Below are 17,100 nucleotides of genomic sequence, written 5' to 3' on the forward strand. Positions count from 1 at the left end.
TGGGAGAAAAAAGATTGTTTTTAGAATTGACTACTTGGATTGAAAATACAGAATGTCCTTCTTTCTTGGAAGAAATTGTGGTCCAAAGAGGAAGCTCTGAGAAACCATTTGGGTTAGTTTTCTTTAACCAGATGAAATATTTTTGAGATATTATATTTTTTAAAAAAAGTCTTTTGCTTTGATATCAAAGCTAAAAAAAAAAAAAACTCGATAAAAAACTTTAACTTTGTCTTGCCCAATTTTTCTAAGTGTTTTTATTTCTACTATACTCTTTTCAAATATTTCTTTAGATAAGTAGGATGGATTCATTTAATTTTAAAGAGTAGCTTCTGAAATAAAACATTTGCAGAAAGAATAAAGAAATTTGAAAAATGTTCTTGAGGGGAGCCATGACCATTTTTCATGGACAGATGCCCAGACACTGATGTGTTGAATGTTATGAATTCATCATAGTTTAAAGAAAGCTTTTAAGGCTATATAAGCTTGCTTTGCCTATATTTTCTAAAAGTCACATGTATTTTTCTAACTTTTTAACATAACATAAAAGACATAGCCAGAAGCAAATTCCTAGGGAAAACTTAACAATATGGAAAAATAGATTCTCCTTACAGAAGAAAATAACTTAGGCATGCTAGAGTAACAGATGAACTTGCTATGGTTCTATAATAATTTTCATGCATGTGATTCCTTAAACAGCTTTATGATAAGCATCATAGTTTGGTTTTCTTCAAAGAACCTAATAAAGTGTTATTTCCTAAGTATATATTTAGCAAATGTCTCTTGAATGAATGAATGAATTGTACTACTTGGACCACTTTGGAAACTAGGAAAAGCAACATAAAACCTGATTGTCCCAACAGTTACCAAAATTAATATTTAAGCTTTGAATTTTCAGAAAACTTCTGAATGGTATCAAGTGAAATCCAACAAAACTGTATAGATTGGTATTGTTATCATATAATTTTGAAGCTGATTGGAGAATTAGAGATTGTTGAGTCTGATTCTTCCATGTTATAGTTGCATAAATTGAAGCTCTACTATGGCCAAGCTGATGTTAAAATCCAGGAATCATAACTCTCAAACCAGTAAGAACCATTTTCCACTGAACTATTACCTCTTCATCTTGTGTCTAATGCTTTTTTCATTGGTGTAGAGATTCAAAGTTAAATTGCTTATCTTACAATAAGTTCTCTCAGTGATATTTAAATTTATTAAATATATTAAAATAGATACAAATATATTCATGATTCTTTAAAAGACAGTGTTCTGAGGTTGAGTGGCTAATTTGAATTGTTCATTTTTCTTGGATTTGTTAATTTTTAAGACTTGGCAGTTTAATGTTTTGGTAGGCTACTCTTTTAAAGTAAATTATAGCATTTTAATAAGAACTTTTACTATACATACTTTTGAAAAAGTATATGGTTCATCCTTGAGGAAGGAGGGAATATGTCTTGGATGCTGGTGGGAGAGGACTGTGAGAAGATCTAAACAAGATGGATAATGTTAGTGACAAAAGGATCATTTGGGTGAAGGTAATATTTTTCTGTAGGCAGCTTGAATGGAACACCTTATACTGAAGACAGTGGGCAGATGTTTAGAGTTTTCTGAAAGTAGTCAGATTTTGATCACCAATGATGGCAAGGGTGGGAACTAAAGAGATCTAGGGTGAAGGGAGAATCTTAACCATTTCACAAGTGTCCCTTTCTACAGAGATAATGGATTAGAGAAAAATCTACAGATGCATTTTTAGGATTTTCCCCGTTATTGATTAGACAATTTTGTCTAAATATATTTGTATGTCTACATTATTTGTTATAAGGGAGTCTTCTCTGGGAAAAGGGAGGAAAAATGAGTTAGTGAGCTGTAATTGACAGTGAAAAAAGTTATGAAAAAAAGGTATATTCTTTTGAATTAATTAAACTTTACCAAAGACCATTAAGTAGTTATACTAATGTTTGATACTGGTTTTTCTGGGTCCCCCCACCCTGGCAATTGCGGTTAAGTGACTTGCTCAGGGTCACACACCTAGAAAGTGTTAAGTGTCTGAGACCAAATTTGAACTCAGGCTCTCCTGACTTCAGAGCTGGTGCTCTATCTACTGCACCACCTTAGTTGCCCCTTGTTACTGTTTTCAATAAAACATTTCTTGATACAGAAATATTTATGTCTATGGTTTGGAGGGGTGGTATAGAGATAAGGAGAGAAGGGTGGTTGTAAAGAGGAAAGAGCAGAAAATTAAAAAATTGCAAACCCTTTGATCCAGAATTTTTAATGCTAAGAATATATCCCAAAAAAGTCAGTAATAAAAAGGCCCCATATATACTATTTATATAGCATATCATTCTATAGTAGCAAAGAACAAGAAACAAAATACATGCTTATTGATTGGGAAATGGTTAAACAATTTGTGGTGAATGAATGTAATCGAATATTATTGTGTTTTAAGGAATATGGAATATTACTTATATAAGAAATGGAAAAAAGCATTCTAAGAAAAATGGAAAGAATTATAAATTGCACAGTGCCCAGTGAACTAAGTAGAATCAGGACAACAATATAAACAATGAAGAGAGTAGTGTAAATGGAAAGAAGAACAACAAAACAATCTACATGAAACATATGAAATTATAATGACCATGTTGGGCCCTGAAGCAGAAACATGAGATTGTAGCTCCTTTTTTTTGTAGAGGGTTGGGGATCATTGGTGTGGAATAGTCAGTCTTGGTTGCTGTATTTGTTAAGTTGGTTGAGTTTTTGATTTGTATTAGAAAATATCCTGGGAGGGAGACAGAGAAGGTGGAAATGCAAGTGCTACAAAAAACAAAAGCTATCAAAAATTTGAAAGTATTGTTGATTTTAAGTCATTAATTTAAGACAGTTCCTTGAAGTAATGTTAGAATCATATGAAAAGAAGATAATGAATACATATTGATATTGTGATTTTTTTTTTTTAGTATAGGGAATTTGAGGGTAAGAAAATACACTCTCCTGTATCTTTGCAATATAAGGTCCTCGCTTCTTGGAACATTGAAAAGTTGAGTGATTTACCTGAGATAACATAGCCAACATGTGTCAAAATTTGAGAGACATGATTTCTGTATAATTTAATAGTTTTATTAATACAATTCTGGCATTTGAATAAAAGCATTTGGTCATCTTTTTCTTGAATCCAAAGACTCTCCTAGCAGCAGGTTCATTGTCTTTGTGCCCTTCAAAGAGTAGGTGTTCCCCCCAAGGTTAGCATTCAATTCTGATTGGCTAATAATGAATGAAAGGTGTGCTTTAAAAAAAAGTAATGAACTTTCTCCAGTGTGGGGCTGAGAGAAAAATCATCTCACTTTTGGCCATTGTATGCAGATCATCCAACCTTGTTTGAATGGAATTCACTGTAGAGTAGAGATTCCTTGTAAGGTTGAGTGAGGTCCGATAGAAGAGGTTAGCTCAGAGATTGAGATTTTGAAATGAGGTTGGAGAAAAGGGAGCACTCTGAATTTCCCTAAATCATTCTTTTTGAATTTCTCTCACATGTCTTCCTGGCTTTGTCTCTACTATACCATTCCCATTCTATATTATGTTATTAGGGTCATTTAATAAGTTACCATTTTATGTTTATTTGTAGCTCGAAAGCAGTGGCCATTTTCTCTTTTTTTATTTTGAGCTAAATTGAGTCTACTGTGTTGACAATAAATACTGGGAAAGAAAATCAGTCACCAAATTTATTAAGTTGCTCCTATTTAAAGAGTACTTGTTTAAGGTGCTGGGGTGGGGAAAAGGAAAGAAAATAAAACCCCAAAATACAGTCCTTGACTTCAAGTGGCTTATAGTGTAATAGAAGAAAAAGTCAGCAACACAAATACCTATAATAAACAGTATTACAAAATAAGTACACTTAAGAGCAAAACAAAATTTTTTTGAGATCTGAAGGGAAACATTTTGGGGGGTCATACAATTAGAAAATAGTCTGGAAACTTCAGAGCTATATTTGAAGTTTTTTTTTTTTTTTTTTTTCTAGCAGGACTGCAGAAATTAGGAAGAATAGAGTAGGTTGCAGGAGAGTGGGATGGGAAGTAGGAAGGAAACTCTGTGGCTGGGGTCCAAGAACCTCTAAATAGGGCTCTCTTGCTTTTAGATATTAGCTGTGTAGGTATTTTGAAAGACTATGACTCAACTGAAACCATTTCAAATTAAGCAGTTTATTTGAGCTTGCCTCTGATCCATTTTTGTCACCATGTAACATCTTTCACTGATTGCAACACACAAACTCTCTCTAATGCTCTTAGAAATATATACTCTACCTTAAAAAGAAGGTATTTTTAGAACTATACAGAGTAAGAGGGGGAAAAAAAGCTACTTTAATGGAATGTATAGTGTCACTCCCTTTCAATAGCATTTCCTTTTCTGGTGGCATGTAAATCACTGGAAATAAACTGTCAGAAGGGGAAGTAATAGGGCAAGTTTGAGAAGCAAGAGGTAGCAAAGAAGAGTCCCATTTTAGGTTGATGTTTACCAAGAGGACCTTTTCAGGTTTTATTCTTAGTGATATTTGGAACCATCCTATAATTAGAAGTTAAATTGGAGGGATTCTCCAATCAGCTAATCAAGTGAGAATGTTTTGCCACAGTTCTCAGTTTCCATAATTCTCCTGACTCAGTCCTGAATCAGTTTCCCTGCTTCTCAGTCCTACAAAACCTCTCCTTCCTCTTTATCAGAATATTTGATAAGGATAAAAGATCTTATATTTTAGTATATCAGAATGTCTCTCCCTATCCCAAGCTATCAGAATGTCAGATACCATCATATCAAGATGCCTTTCCCCATCTCTGGGGTTCCTCCCCCCATGCCCTGTCAGAATTGTATTGTCAGAGTCCTGTTCCCACTCTCAGCACCCTGACTCCGCCCCTGCCTCAGTCTATCCCAAGTCTGGGCCATGTGTATATATGTCATTGAGAACTCTCATTATTTGCTGGATTCTTGGAGACGATAATCTCATTCAGCCCTGGTTCCAAACCATAGATCCATTTGGTCCCAGTATATCTCTCCCATTTAATAAATTATTAAATACTCTCTAATCTTTATCTTGCTCAGTTTCTCCGGCATTACAAGGAGAATTGAGTTTTAATCATTCTTGTCTGTGCTGAAACCCTTTTTTTGGGGATTAAAATTCATCTACTAACTAGCTTAAAAAAACCTAAAACCTCTGGATCTTAGTTTATGGATTTCTAAAATGAGGGGACAGAGATGATCTTCAAGGTTCTCTACAGTTTTATGATTATGTAAATATTTATCAAGTACCTAATATGTGGTTAGTATTATGAGAATTAGAAGAGGGTTTAGTTTCCATATAGTTACAATTTTTGAAACTTAATGAAATTTAAAATTAGAAAAATAAATTGATACTTAAGAAATGGAGGCTAGTGATGCTAGGACACTGAACAAGGAAATAAAAAATAATAAAAAAGGAATGTAATGGGGTGGGAGACTCTGACTTGAAAAAGAAAGTAAAATGAAATGGTAGAGAACCATTTGAAGGGTGGTGGTGCAGATGTAATCAGAGAAGAGGAGATCAGAGGAGGAGACTTAGACTCCTGGCAAATTAGACTCTTCAGATAGAGTAGTATTCCATCAGTAAGGGAATCAAGGAAAGAACTGAACTATGACCAAATGAGATCACCAAAGGAAGAGTAATGATATAATGAGATTCACATTCACATGGGGAGGATTAATACAATCCTGATGGGTTGTGACCTCTGGTACTGAGCCATTGGGGCTTCAAGAAATGGACTTGCATTTCAAGGGAAGGACTTGCCTTTCAGGTATAAAAAAGGACAAGTATTCATTCCAAGAGTTTCTATTCAATAGTTTAACTTACCTCTGCAGTTGTGTAATTTAAAGGCTTTTAACTTTTCCATTCCCAAATCCAGTGGAATTATTTCTCACAGTATCATTTTAATTCTAGTAGAATATATAAAAGAAATTTTGATCTAATGGAGGAGACAAAACTAAAGATATATGAAACAATTCAAAGATTGATTATAACTACATAAGGAGTTCAAAAAAGAAAGATGTTGTTTTGAGCTGTAGTAGCCCAAAAATCTTCATGGAGCAAGCGAAACATAAATATGGCTTCGAATTTGTATAGGTAAATAGAGCTTTTCAGAGGGAGGAAGCACCATTAGCATAGTTTGGTTAATGGAAGAAGGGAAATTGACAGTGAAGACATAGGTATAGATGAAATGGAGAACAAATGTAAGGGGAGTAATGAGAAGTAAATTTGACTTTATAGGTTGGAACTAGTCTAGTGATCATGAATCATGGAGGGCCTTGCAAACTCTTTCATATGGCAGGAAACAGGAAGACATTGCAGATTTTTGGAGTGACATGATCAGTGCTGTGCTTTTGGAATTTTTACATTATTAAAAGGGAGTCTGGTAGAGACAAGGAATTAAATATTTTGAGGCCAAGCTTAAGAAAAGGCTGCACTAGGGTGTTGTGACAGTGAGAATAAAGAGGAATCAGCAATTCCAAGAAATTTTTAAAGGAATAAACCAATCATGGCTGACATATTCATATTGCTAGTTGTATACAACACAGTGGCTTTCCTTTCCCCCTTTTCTCCCACCTCCCTCTTTTAAAATCATCAAGTTCCTCCCTTGATGTCAAGATTAGAAAGTATTATATGAAATTTACAGATGTCTTGAAACTGGTAGTATAGTTATTATGGTGGATGACAATTTGGAATCTAGCAGTATTTTGGCAATTTGGGATGCTTTGATGGTATAAATGGGGAAACACTACACAGAGTTTCAGAGAGTCAGGGATATAATGGGGAAAGCATGTCCAGATAACAATTTTTGACAGGAACTTGGTTTAGTGCATTGCAAGCTTACATAAAACTTATCATTTTCGTTGTGATGTGTCAGACTGAATGGCCTGTATGATTTTAGGCTGCTTTTATAGAAACATTTTAACCTTAGAAAAGATGTTCTAGCTCACTTATGTTCTGTTCTTGAGACTAGATCCTAGAGTACTGGATTCACAAGATAGATTATACCACCACATTTTGTGAAGAGAATTTACCAAGTGAATATGTGTAGAGAAGGTTGAATATGATGATTGAAGGGACAAAAAACCATGACTTCTAAGGTTTGGTTGAAAAAACCGATTACATTTAAGATGAAAGTGGAGACTTGGGAGCAAGAGTAGAAGGAAGGAAGGAAGGAATCGAGTTCAAATATTTATCATGTGAAAGAGATGTTATATATTGTTTTTCTGTTTTATAAGACAACACTAAGGACAATGGGTTGGAAATTGAAGATCTTGGCTTGATACAAAGAAAAAACTCTGTAATTATTAGGGTAGTCCAAAAGTAGAATGTGTTGCCTAGGAGTTTGAATTTCCTTTCTTTGGAAGTCAACTGGAAGCTATGTAACCTACTTGCAGAGATGTAATAATAAAGTCTGTTGTTAAATTTTCAGTGTGAGCATTTATGACTTAGAAATCAAGACTTGATTTATTGTTTTGTTGAATGCCTAGACTAAAGTGACAGAGAATATTTTAATAAAGCAGCTTAAATTTAAAAGTATGTTGTGGATACATTTCCCACCTCTCTTCCCCTGGAGTCCATTGTTAAATATTTATCTGCATACCACTACTCCAGTTAGGAGGAGGATTCTTGGTTGAGGTATGAGATGATTTATTTTATTTATGATTGTATTTATAGAAGATGAATTAGAAGAGGAAATCCAAACAGATTCTCATTATTTTGCTGACAGGTGTTTAAAGAGGATACTTATAATTCTTTTGAGTGTTTAAAAAAAATCAGTGCAGATTCTTATAGACTTGTACTTAATAGAGTCTATGCTGGTTTTCTGCATTCACATATAAAAATAGACGCTGTAATCATTTGAATCCTTTGTTCACCACTTTAAAATAATGTGAGGTCAATTAGAGAGTAGGATACTTTGTTTATAATTTTTCTACCTTATTCCATTTTGTCTCCAAAATATTTTTTATTTTTTTCCTTTATAATATTTATAGACTTCCAATTTAGTAGTAGCATGTTTGCTTTCTTTGTCAACTCATTAGTTATTAAGTGTATTAGTTTTGATCCTTGTATTTGATTTGCTATATATAATTTTTTGGTTTTGATTAGATTATTTGTAAGAATAACATTCTTCAGACCAGTTAATTTAAAGTTAGCAAAATGTGCAATTGCCATAGCCCCAAATCACTCTAGAAAATAGCTAATTAGCAGAATAATAGAGCTACCATTTCACTGTCTTTATATTTCTCTATCATGTCACTTGTTAGTCTTGTGTAGGACAATAGCGACCACTAAAACAATCAGAAGTCCTAGTATGAGTATAGGAAGAAGTTTCTTTCTTGTGAGAAAAGTGCACAGCCTCCAACACACAAAGCATGGTTTTAGAGAGAGAAACCTATCCATGCAAAGGGCATTCCCTTTTTTATTCTCTATCTCGAGCTTTTCCTCCTCAACCCCCTGACTCCTTTCTACATTGCCTAGAGTTTCTAAAGCAGTTTCTAAAAAATGAGGTGAGTAAGCTTGAGGCTCTCAAATGCTTAACAGAGTAGATGTTTCCCACTCAAATCTGTCCTCATTTCCTAGGAACTTCCATTCTAGAAGGGGAAGGTAACAGTGGAAATCCGATAGGCAAAGAACAAAAGATTCTTTTCAAATTTCATACTACCACTATGATTACAAAACCCAATCCCAGCCCCCAAGGAGCTTCCATTCTTATATTTTCTCAGGCCACTCTGGTTATTCCTTGATGCCCTGTGGGTTTCAGTTTTCCAAATTTGTTTCATTTCTCCACAATTTAATTTCATAACTGTGAAACCAAAAAAATCCATCTTTCACATTGTCTTGGAGAATTCTTAACCAAGAATGTTAATTCTTAGATGAATATCATGGGACCAGAATCTTACAGATTCTAATCAAGGGGTGAGTTTATTTCTATGGAATATAAATATAAAGTTTTTAATGCAGACTGTTTCATTTTAGTCTTTGTATCTTCCTTGCCTCAGCAAAGTGACTACTAGTTGAGCTCTTTTAGAAATGCATGTTGATAATTTTGAGATTTAACTTCCTTAGATTTTGCTAAAATCATTGTCTTTTAACTATTCCCAAAGGGTCTGCTAATGAATTTTTGTTACTATTTAGGTCCATGAAATATCCCTTTGATAGTCTGATTAAAACAAGTGTGTGTGTGTGTGTGTGTGTGTGTGTGTGTGTGTGTAAAAACCTGTTCAGTTCTAATTTTAGTTCTTTGGCACATCAATTGTTCTTTTGAAATATTTGTAATACTTGACCTGGAATCCTAGAAATCTAGCCATCACATTACTGGGTGAATTAAATTTGGGTTTTCCTACATGGAGTTGTCTTGTAGTCTTTTACTGTCCACTTTGCACTTTTGAATCCAGTGCTTTTAGACAAATTTCATTTATGTATTTTGTTTCATTGTAGGTTTTTTTTTCCTTTGCTGGGAAACAAATGAGTTTTATGTTATCTTGCTGAGAGCTGTCTACCAAATAAATTGTTGTTGATTGTAGCTATCTAATTTATTCTTTTGAGTTTTGTTATATTCTGATTTTGCCCTTGTTTGCTTTCTTGTTGTCATTGAATTTTTGAGTTCTGTTTCTTCAATTCTTTGCTTCAGGGTGACCACTGCTTTCTTAAGGATTTCTAGCTGCTGTTTCCGGTTGTCTTTCAGAGCAAGTGTCTAACAAATCTTATAAATTATTCTCAGAACTGACCTGCTAGTTTTTGCTTTCTTCTATTTTCTTCTGTACAATTTAAAACTGTTTTTAATGGTTTTTTAAATTAGTATTGTTTACCCTTCTTAACTTCATAACTTCTTCCCTCAATTAAAAAACTGAAAGAAAAGGAAAAATTAGAATAAATAGCTATGAAAAATGAAGCTATAAAATGGTTTTCTACAAAAATATATCTACACCTTGAGTCTGTCATCTCTCTGTTGGAGGGTGGATAACATCATCATTATCCTCTGGAGACATCATTGATTATTGATTGTATTAATCAGAATTATTAAATCCTTCAAAGTTGTTTATCTTACAGTGTCATCCTTGTATAAGTTTTTCTCCCTAGTTTTCTTTACTATATTCTGCTTTTATTGATTATTTCTTGAGATTCTCTTGTCATTTCTTATGGAACAAAAATCATACTCCATTATATTCACATACCACAGATTTTTCAGCCATTTCCCATGGATAGAAATCTCAATAATAGAGTATAGTTTTTGGTTGCCTTTTTTCCTTTTAATATCTCTTCCAGGTTCAATCACATATTCTTTATTATGGACATTAGTGGTAATAGACATGATGTATGACCGATCAATGTATACATAGGTGCTACAGTATTTGAAGTTTCCTGAAGGCTCCATCCAGGTCTGTCAGTGTCAACATAGTAAAATGTCTTATGTGAGTGACATGATAGGGATGCAGTAGCCCATGAATTTAAGAACCATACTTGCCTCAAGTCTTCACCATGCACTTGTTGGTTCAAAAAAGTCTTCAGGGCTTCTGAAGACAGTATTCATCTCATACTAGATAGCCATAGAATGAGAAGTCATCTATTTCTGGTTTATTCCTATAACGGTAAAAAATTTTGTCATCAAGCACCAAAATGCAGAAATGGGACTTTGATTATTTTCTTTATACAGTATACAGTATTATGATTATACAGTATTCTTTGACTATGGTAAAATGATAGCCCATGGAAACGATGCCATCAAATAATGTACCTGCAAGGAGAACATTAATGAAGGGAATTTAAATAATCTTGATCAGAATATGGTTACTGGCTGAGAAACCAAACAAACCTTGATTGTTGTGAGCTCATGATTGCCATACCCAGTGGCAAAATCTAGTTCAGTTAACTACTTCTTTTCAACTTAATGGTGCTAAAAAAAAAAAGTGAGTAAAGTTAGATTATGCTGAAAATATTAGCAGTACTGATGAAATGGGTAGGTGCTACAGTTTCCTGGCCTTACATGTATTGATTTTTGGAATATTTATCCAAATAAAAATATTTGGAATACTTTTAATGTTGTATTATAGGGGAAAGAGAAAACATACAAAATGCTAATGCTACTAAACATTGTATGATCAGAATTAATAGATAAATTGTGGCAATTGACAGCATATATTTAATGATACATAAGTTTTTTAAAATTTTGAAATTATATTTTAATAATATTATTTTTCCAATTACATGTAAATTTGGTTTCCAACATTCATTTTTATAAGATTTTTTTCCTCTTTCTATTTTCTAACTTTTCCTCTCCCCAAGACAGCAAGTAATTTAATATAGGTTACATGTAAAATTATTTTAAACATATTTCCATATGAATCATGTTGGGAAAGAAAAATCAGAACAAAAGGAAAAACCACAAGAAAGAAAAAAACAAAACAAAGTGAAAATAGTACGTTTCAGTTTACAGTTCGTCTCCATAATTTTCTTTCTGGATGTAGATGGCATTTTCCATTTCAGTTCTGTTGGCATTTTCTTGGATTGCTAAGAAGAGCTAAGTCTGTCATAGCTGATCATCACACACAGTCTTACTGTTGGAAGGTTTTTTATTTTTGTCTTTTGGTGAGGAGAGGATTATGTAATTTTAGATAGTATATTTGTGAAGACAATGCCTAGAAGAATATAACATTTACTTCACAGAATTGTGAGACTCAAATGAAATAACATATGTAAAGTACTTTGTAAATCTTCAAATGTATTGTAAATAGTAACTATTATAATTTAAAAAAAGATTTAAAGATATGATTTGTCATAGGGGGTTTTCTGGGAAGGTTTGAGGGAGAATAGCTATTATGATATAAGAAACAAAAGATTGATTAAAAAAACTTAGTAAAAAATAAGACAATGCCTACTATATGTTTGTTTCATAATAGCCTTTATGTAATCAGCATTTAAAAATGTAAGCTCGTTGGGTTCAAAAATCTGATAATCAATTTTTATCACAAATCTTTACTATAATATCAAATTAAGACTTAGTAATAATTATAATCTTGCAAATTCAAAATTAATTTTGATTAATATAGTAATCTTAGCAGATTTATAAAAGTTATGAATAAAATTAAACTTTTTGAAATATTAAAATACTATTACCATTGTGACCACCACATCTTAAAAGGCAGGATATTTTGCAATTAAAGATGTTTTTCAGATCAGACTTGTATCTCTACATTCAGAAGATGAGGAAGGATTGTCCTAGAAATGCCTTTGTAGTGGTAATGCCATTAAAATAAGAATGTTCCTTCAGACTAAGAAATTTGGTGCCCATATACTTGGAATTAGTGAGCCTGGAGGTGATTTTAGAAGACTTAAGAAACCTATAACTAGATATGAATATATACTGGAGAAGAGTAATGTCTTTTATTAGTAGATAGCAAGAAGTTGGTTCCCAGAATTCACTCAGTAGAAAAACTGCCTTTTACCTAGCTAAGTCAGCAATCTACTATATGCTAGTCAGGTTGTTAAACACTGAGGATATAAAGAAAGATAAAATAGTCCTCACTTCAAGGAGGGTCACAAACTTAAGAGAAAGGCAACCAATAAATGACTATGTATAAAGATAGAGTGAGGCTGAATTGGAGTAGTCTCAGAAGGAGGGCATTAGCTTTAAGGGGGACTGAGGTTAAGGTTATTATAAAAGGTGGGCTTTTAGATAGGGCCTGAAGTAAGGTAGGGAAGCCAGGAGCCACACAATGTCAAGAAATAGAATTCTAGCTATAAGCTACAAACAGTGAAAATTCCTCAAGTTGGAGGATAAAGTATTTAATGTGAGGAACAGTAAGGATGTCACTGCTTAGATGGGAGTGTGGGACGGGTGCTATACTTCCTTACCCAAATTAACTAATCAGAGACATCTTCAGATACAAAGGATTTAACTTCCTCCAATTGAGGTATCCCTATAAACTTCTTGGAAATATAAATAACAGGTACAATACCAATCAGGGGCTTCAGGTCCATATAAAAACAAAAAAATCTTTCAAACAGTTGTACATACCCTATCAAATCAGGTTGCTCTAGCTACTTCAAGAAAGCTTTATATCACATTTGTTATCATCTTCATTAAACAAGGAGACCATTATACACTTAAATAAATATTAAATAATTTGCTGAAGACAGATGGAGATCTTAGTAGAAATAATCATTTTCAGAAACTTGCAGTTCCAACAAACCTCTTAAAAGTTTCTTGGATTGCTAAGCAGTGGAATCTCTTGATACAGCATCAAAAATGACCTTGCCTTAAAGCAGCCACAGACATGAAAAATAAAATCAAATATTCCGTTATTAACACCATGTAAATGTAGGCTGTTCCTTTAAGCAATAAAAGCAATTAATGTTTCAACCAGCAGGGAGAAGGGGGGAGCACCAAAGAGTGTAGATTTTTCTAACTTTTAAGAAACAGCCACACCCAGAGGGGAGGAGGATGAGTACAATCTTCACCTTTCCAAGCCAGTCTTTCCTTTCCCTCTTTCCCCCACTCCACCAATTTTCTCGACCCCACTTCTCACAGCTTTTTAGGGTGCCAAGTTCCCCCAAGCATTCAACCTGCCAGACAAGACATGCCCCAACCTCATGGGCTGTCTCCTTTCCTCTGGAAAATGGCAAGTTCCATTAGGAGCTTGTTCCTTTTCATAATAAATTTACATTTTACCAAAGATAATGGCCAATGTGAATTCCCGACATGACAGAATGCCAATTTTGTTGCCTGTTATCTTAATCTGGTGCCTACCTAAACCATGTAATATCTAATAATTTTTAGGTCTCAATATTACAACAAAGAACTCAAATAATTTAGTTAGCAAATTCAGTTTTTATAAGTGGTAGTCAAATAAACATAACCTATCACAAAAATTGATAGGAATCTCATGTAATTTACAGTCATTTCCAATTTTAACATACACACCAATTAAAAAACCAATACTTTACCTCGTGATATTCAGACTAGATGTTCCACATTCATACTATCAATTACTTTTTGCAAATCAGTTTTTCTTGTGCCTTGTCTTTAAAATTACCTCTTTTCCCCTCCCCCAACCTTTAAGATTCACAATTAAATAACTTTGGACCAAATTTCATAAAACATATATATATTCAGCAGAGCTGATAAAATTTTAAAGCATAGCTCATAATTTTTACAAATTACACAATATACATTCATTATCTAATTGTGGGCACTTTTGCTCTGAAGATTAGACTTGGACTGGTCCCTCCCCTTGATGATCCCAGGGTCCCCTATTAGGGCCACCCCTTGATGTTGAATCTCTATGGAGAGGGGATTCAATCTCATGGTTTGAGTTCCTGTAATACATAGAGTTGACCTCTCGACTCAGACCATCAAGCCCAGAAGAAGTCTCCCCCTTCCCTCAGTCAGCCACGGTGTTGTTTATCAGGACTTCCTTCTGGCTCTCCCTTACGCTGGATCGCCAAGCCTTGATGATCCCAGGACCCAGTTCCACCTAAAGACAACCCAAGGACACAGACAATGCTCTGGGGAGAGCAGCTCCACTGCTTCTTCCCCTTCTACTCTTGGATTATACACGCATAAGTTCCCTGACTGGCCACTTGTCCTCAAGCTTCTTCTTTGGGGCCCTGTTTGTTTTTGGACTTCTCTCTTCAGGTTTATGCTCCACAGAGAGGGAGACTTAAGAGTCTGATCTCAAGGATGGTCAGAGAAAACCCAACCTGGCGCCTGCCTTGAATCGGAACCTCAGTCATCTCTCTGGAAAGTCACAGATCTTGGATGAGCCCCCATCAACTGTGTGGGATGAGTACTAGACCCCCTTCCTCAAATTAATTAATCAGAGACATCTTCAGGTACAAAGAGAAGACATTTATTTAGTCCCTGTAGGGAGGGGCCCAGTCATGCACCTGGGAGGCATCTCAGCTCCCAACATGTGCTTGACCTGACAAGCCAGAAACAGTAAAGCTGGTTAAATAGCAAAAGACCCAAGTCTTTTCATTGGATTGACTAAAAGGAAGTGGTCATCAATGTTGTCTGCTTCCTGTGGGTCATGTCACTTCTTGTCCTAGAGATCATGTGACTTCCTGCAACTTAGGCCTAAGGTCTGACCCACTCTCTCGCATAGACTTTTGGAGAAAAGTTTACCTGGTTGTTTTATTATTCAGAAGTAAGGTGTAAAATTTAGGGAAAGAGAGCAGATTATAAAGGGCTTTGAAAGGATTTATTTATTTATTATGGAAGTAATCAGGATCCACTAGAGCTTATTAAGTAGAATGAATGACATGGTTACATTTGTACGTTGGAAACATCTATTTGACAATTGCATGGAAGAAGGACTGGAACAGGGAAAGCCAGCTAGCTGAGTATTGCAGTTAATCTAGGAATGAGGTTATGAAAGGCCTGTCAGGGTGGAGGCAGTGTTAGGAGAAAAGGTGTGTGTGGACACACGTCTGTCTATATATGTGTTGTTTGCATATATACACATTCACATGTATGTGAGAAATGTGAAGGTAAAATGGACAGAATATGTCAGCAGATTAGTTAAAAAGTAGTGAGAATGGCATCTAGCTTGTGAGCCTCAGTGTCTAGGAGGAAAGAAGGAAGAGGAGAGGGTTTTGATGGAAATTATTCAGTTTTGAACATGTTGAGTTTGAAATGTCTGTGGGACATTCAGTTTGAGGGGACAGTCAACAAAGCATTTATTAAGCACTTATTATATACCAGACTAGGGCTGCAAAACAAAACAAAAGAAAAAAATGAAATAATCATTGCCCCCCAGAAGTATACTTTTGAGGGAGACAACATGCACATGCATAAGAAATGCACATATACACATGTACATATATTCAAATACATATATAGAATATATAAAATATATGCAGAAAATATAAAAAATGAAAGATAATTGGGGGGAGATCATTAAGGTCTGGTGAGGTCATGAAAATCTCCTGGTAGAAAGTACTTGTTTGTAGTATAAAATTTTTTTTGGGGGAAAAAAGCTTTTTGCTCTTATTCATGAAGAAAATAAAATTCTAACAAGAAGCAGTGAGATGGGAATGCATTTTATCAATGGTGGTAGCTAGTGCAAGGGCATTAAATAAGAGAGCAATGTGTGAGCACCATCTAGGAAAGCCAGTTTGATTGAAATATACATTAATTTTTGCTTTTCTAAGTAGTACATTTTAATTAATCCATGTGAAATTTAATGTTTGCCTTGCTTGGAAAACTTATGTATTAAACAGTTAATTTTTTTTCTTCTTTGAATCCTGTATAAGGTATAACTTTTAGATATTTGAGCAGGCTACCTACTTTTTTTATTCTCTGTGCTGGAAGACTTAAACTTCTTCTTAAATTACTTCTGCTTGGGAAAATTTTGTCCTCAGCTCACAATAGTTAAATGTTTTAAGGCTAACACAGTGGGTTGGAGCCAGATTGTGAAGGACTTTAAAACTCAGAGGAATTTTATGTTTTCTGTTAGAAGTCCTAGAAAACCACTGGAGTTCACTGAATGGAGAAGTGACATGACTAGACTACACTTTAGGAAAATCACTTTGGCAGCTATGTAGAGGACTGAGTGGAGAGGAGAGACACAAGCAAGGAGGCGAGATAGGTTCACTGTTAAGGCTCTGCTATTTTAGTGGTGGGTTCTTTTTTATTTATCCTTGTGGGAGTGAAGGTCTGATTTGTGTTTTTGCTCCTAGGTAAAAGTTTTGGTTTCAAATTAAAGTTCCTGTTTTTTTTTTTCCCCTTAATATGTCTTTTGCTTTTTAATATGCCTTTTGCTTTTGCTTTTATAAAGAGTTACATGTAGTCTCTTCCAACATTGATTAGTTAGCTAAGATATGAAGACCAGTGTATTTTTCAAAATCGAAGAAAGGGAGCCATGCGTATATTTGTTAGAACAGCTGTACTTAAATAGAATGCCACAGAGCTTTTAATTTCCTCTAAAAGAACTGTAATTCTTAATCACGTGAAGTTACTGTGATTGACTCAAGGGATTAGAAATGAGTGATGAAGCTCTCCTTTTTGTTATTGATTTTAAAACTATCTGATATATATATAGGAATGAACAATA

At 34.3% G+C, this 17,100-nt stretch overlaps 1 protein-coding gene across 6 annotated transcripts in view; it reads left to right on the forward strand.

Annotated features, from left to right (window-relative positions):
* FUT8 (fucosyltransferase 8) overlaps window positions 1-17,100 on the forward strand; it is a 394,186-nt gene that overhangs the window by 72,362 nt on the left and 304,724 nt on the right. The window lies entirely within an intron of this gene.

This window comes from Sarcophilus harrisii, chromosome 2 (genome assembly GCF_902635505.1).
Source record: "Sarcophilus harrisii chromosome 2, mSarHar1.11, whole genome shotgun sequence".
Classification (NCBI taxonomy): domain Eukaryota; kingdom Metazoa; phylum Chordata; class Mammalia; order Dasyuromorphia; family Dasyuridae; genus Sarcophilus; species Sarcophilus harrisii.